This window comes from Procambarus clarkii, chromosome 40 (assembly GCF_040958095.1).
Source record: "Procambarus clarkii isolate CNS0578487 chromosome 40, FALCON_Pclarkii_2.0, whole genome shotgun sequence".
NCBI classification, from domain to species: Eukaryota; Metazoa; Arthropoda; class Malacostraca; order Decapoda; family Cambaridae; genus Procambarus; species Procambarus clarkii.
This window is the reverse complement of record NC_091189.1, coordinates 7,554,708-7,559,320: the sequence shown is the minus strand read 5'-3', so window position 1 is coordinate 7,559,320 and position 4,613 is coordinate 7,554,708.

Below are 4,613 nucleotides of genomic sequence, written 5' to 3'. Positions count from 1 at the left end.
GAACCCCATCAACCAGGTGTATGTGGGCCTGCGGGCCGCTCCAAGCAACAGCCTGGTGGACCAAACTCTCACAAGTCGAGCCTGGCCTCGGGCCGGGCTTGGGGAGTAGAACAACTCCCAGAACCCCATCAACTAGGTGTATGTGGGCCTGCGGGCCGCTCCAAGCAACAGCCTGGTGGACCAAACTCTCACAAGTCAAGCCTGGCCTCGGGCCGGGCTTGGGGAGTAGAACAACTCCCAGAACCCCATCAACCAGGTGTATGTGGGCCTGCGGGCCGCTCCAAGCAACAGCCTGGTGGACCAAACTCTCACAAGTCGAGCCTGGCCTCGGGCCGGGCTTGGGGAGTAGAACAACTCCCAGAACCCCATCAAGCAGGGACAGTGCAGGACTCTCCATCCTACATGCTATATGTATATTCTTTTGAATATATTTAGTGTATTAGCGTGTTTCTCCTAGTCCACTAGTACCTACGGGCTCGCCATAGCCCGTGCTGCTTGCAACTGTCTTCCAGGTAGCGAATCTTTAACAACAACTCCTCCTAGTGCTCTCACTCACTCCTTTACACTAACAGTTCTTGATAACATTCCTGTGACTTGAAGTTCCACTCCGTGTAGTGATGTTCTCTCTTAATCTGAACACGTTCTCTTTATCAACTTTACAAAGTCCAGGGGCCAGATTCACGAAAGCACTTACGCAAGCACTTACGAACGTGTACATCTTTCCTCAATCTTTGACGGCTTTGGTTACATTTATTAAACAGTTTACAAGCATGAAAACTTCCCAATCAACTGTTGTTATTGTTATAAACAGCCTCCTGGTGCTTCGGAGCTCATTAACTGTTTAATATTTGTAAACAAAGCCGCCAAAGATTGAAAAAAGATGTACAGGTTGTTGCGTTAAACAGAGGCTACAGTTAAGGACTTGCGCCCAGTAAATCCTCCCCGGCCAGGATACGAACCCATGACACAGCGCTCGCGGAACGCCAGGCGAGTGTCTTACCACTGCACCACGGAGACTGTAAATATGTGTTAAGATTGTACTATGACTTTGTCGTATGTAAATAATGTTCTGAAATTTGATTTAAATTAACTCGATCTTAGATGCGATTACTATTTGTAAGTAAACATTATTTTTTGATTTGAGATTGTGCCAACGGTACAAGACGAAAGGTCTGTTGTTGTTGTTGTTGTTTAAGATTCAGCTACTGGGAACTAAGAGTTGCAAGTAGCACGGACTATGGTGAGCCCCGTAGTGGAGTTAACCTGGCCCAGGAGCGGGGCTGTACCGTCCGTGGCTCTCCCTTACGAAAGGTCTGGAAGAGTGAGATTATATCTGGAAAGTGAGAGTACTGTAGGTGAGGTGGGGTGGGGTGGGGGGGGGGGCAGTTACCAGGTATTGTTTGGTGGAGATTGTGTTGTTTACTTGGTCGGGTTCACCCTAGCCAGCACCCTCTTCCCCCCCCCCCCCTCCTCCATCCTTGCCCGTCCTCTCTCCCTTTGTTTTCTGCCTCTTTCCCTCCGCCGCTTTTCTTACACCCTCATTACCAGCCTTGTCTCACTATCTCATCTTCCGTCTCCTCCTCCGCCTCTCTCTCCTTCACACACTCAACACAGCTCCCTCACTCACTCCCTCCCTCCCTCTCCCTCACTCACTGCCTCCCTCTCCCTCACTCACTGCCTCCCTCTCCCTCACTTACTATCTCCCTCTCCCTCACTCACTGCCTCCCTCTCCCTCACTCACTACCTCCCTCTCCCTCACTCACTGCCTCCCTCTCCCTCACTCACTACCTCTCCTCTCCCTCACTCTCTGCCTCCCTCTCCCTCACTCACTCCCTCTCCCTCACTCACTCCCTACCTCTCCCTCACTCACTGCCTCCCTCTCCCTCACTCACTGCCTCCCTCTCCCTCACTCACTCCCTCCCTCTCCCTCACTCACTGCCTCCCTCTCCCTCACTCACTCCCTACCTCTCCCTCACTCACTCCCTACCTCTCCCTCACTCACTGCCTCCCTCTCCCTCACTCACTCCCTCCCTCTCCCTCACTCACTGCCTCCCTCTCCCTCACTCACTGCCTCCCTCTCCCTCACTCAATACCTCCCTCTCCCTCACTCACTGCCTCCCTCTCCCTCACTCACTGCCTCCCTCTCCCTCACTCACTGCCTCCCTCTCCCTCACTCACTGCCTCCCTCTCCCTCACTCACTGCCTCCCTCTCCCTCACTCAATACCTCCCTCTCCCTCACTCACTGCCTCCCTCTCCCTCACTCACTGCCTCCCTCTCCATCACTCACTGCCTCCCTCTCCCTCACTCACTGCCTCCCTCTCCCTCACTCACTGCCTCCCTCTCCCTCACTCACTGCCTCCCTCTCCCTCACTCACTGCCTTCCTAGCTGGGGAGATTTCTGAAATAGAGGAATACAGAGATACAAAATCTCTGGTCCAACTATAGAATACTTGGAATAGAAGGAATACACAATAACAGCAGACAAAGACTCGATAAAACCCCTACATTATTAAGACCCTCTCAAAGCTCTCAAAATGTTCTCTCTGGAAAGGAGACGAGAGAGACATAAATACTATATACATGGAACATTCTTGCAGGCCAGGTCCCCAAATTTGGAAAGTCAAATAACAACATAACATAAAGTAAGTTGGTAGCATACTGGAGTGACAGATATGGAAGGCAATGCAGAATAGCGCCAGGGAAGAGTAGAGGAGCCAGAGAACACGGGACGTGTCTTCAAGTCCGGACTTGGGAAGTAGAACAACTCCCAGAACCCCATCCAAGATGGGGAAGTCTTCAAGGCAAAAACTGGACACTTTTCAGCAAGAAGTGCCGGACCAACCGGGCTGTAGTGGATACGTGGGTCTGCGGGCGGCTCGGAGCAACAGCCGGTTGGAGCAAGCTCTCACAAGTCATGCTGGGCGGGCTTGGGGGAGTGTAACAACTGGCAGGATCACAGGCAGGTACTCACACCCTGCACTCAAAGCTGGGCGTGAGGCAGAGGCGGGGAAGGATAATCCCTTGTTTACAAGGAGCCTTCCTCGTGTTCACCTGTAGTGTGTTGACACCTCACGTCATATGATAGGTCGCTTACCCTGTGTCTTGCTCCCTGTGTGTCTTGGCCCCTGTGTGTCTTGGTCCCTGTGTGTCTTGGTCCCTGTGTGTCTTGGTCCCTGTGTGTCTTGGTCCCTGTGTGTCTTGGTCCCTGTGTGTCTTGGTCCCTGTGTGTCTTCGCCCTGTGTGTCTTGGTCCCTGTGTGTCTTGGTCCCTGTGTGTCTTCGCCCTGTGTGTCTTGGTCCCTGTGTGTCTTGGCCCTGTGTGTCTTGGTCCCTGTGTGTCTTCGCCCTGTGTGTCTTGGCCCCTGTGTGTCTTGGTCCCTGTGTGTCTTGGCCCTGTGTGTCTTGGTCTCTGTGTGTCTTGGTCCCTGTGTGTCTTGGTCCCTGTGTGTCTTGGTCCCTGTGTGTCTTGGTCCCTGTGTGTCTTCGCCCTGTGTGTCTTGGTCCCTGTGTGTCTTGGTCCCTGTGTGTCTTCGCCCTGTGTGTCTTGGTCCCTGTGTGTCTTGGCCCTGTGTGTCTTGGTCCCTGTGTGTCTTGGTCCCTGTGTGTCTTGGCCCTGTGTGTCTTGGTCCCTGTGTGTCTTCGCCCTGTGTGTCTTGGCCCTGTGTGTCTTGGTCCCTGTGTGTCTTGGCCCTGTGTGTCTTGGCCCTGTGTGTCTTGGTCCCTGTGTGTCTTGGTCCCTGTGTGTCTTGGTCCCTGTGTGTCTTGGTCCCTGTGTGTCTTGGCCCTGTGTGTCTTGGCCCTGTGTGTCTTGGTCCCTGTGTGTCTTGGCCCTGTGTGTCTTGGTCCCTGTGTGTCTTGGTCCCTGTGTGTCTTGGCCCTGTGTGTCTTGGTCCCTGTGTGTCTTGGTCCCTGTGTGTCTTGGTCCCTGTGTGTCTTGGTCCCTGTGTGTCTTCGCCCTGTGTGTCTTGGTCCCTGTGTGTCTTGGTCCCTGTGTGTCTTGGCCCTGTGTGTCTTGGCCCTGTGTGTCTTGGTCCCTGTGTGTCTTGGTCCCTGTGTGTCTTGGCCCTGTGTGTCTTGGTCCCTGTGTGTCTTCGCCCTGTGTGTCTTGGCCCTGTGTGTCTTGGTCCCTGTGTGTCTTGGCCCTGTGTGTCTTGGCCCTGTGTGTCTTGGTCCCTGTGTGTCTTGGTCCCTGTGTGTCTTGGTCCCTGTGTGTCTTGGCCCTGTGTGTCTTGGCCCTGTGTGTCTTGGTCCCTGTGTGTCTTGGCCCTGTGTGTCTTGGTCCCTGTGTGTCTTGGTCCCTGTGTGTCTTGGTCCCTGTGTGTCTTGGTCCCTGTGTGTCTTCGCCCTGTGTGTCTTGGCCCTGTGTGTCTTGGTCCCTGTGTGTCTTGGTCCCTGTGTGTCTTGGTCCCTGTGTGTCTTGGCCCTGTGTGTCTTGGTCCCTGTGTGTCTTGGTCCCTGTGTGTCTTGGTCCCTGTGTGTCTTGGTCCCTGTGTGTCTTGGTCCCTGTGTGTCTTGGTCCCTGTGTGTCTTGGTCCCTGTGTGTCTTGGTCCCTGTGTGTCTTGGCCCTGTGTGTCTTGGTCCCTGTGTGTCTTGGCCCTGTGTGTCTTGGTCC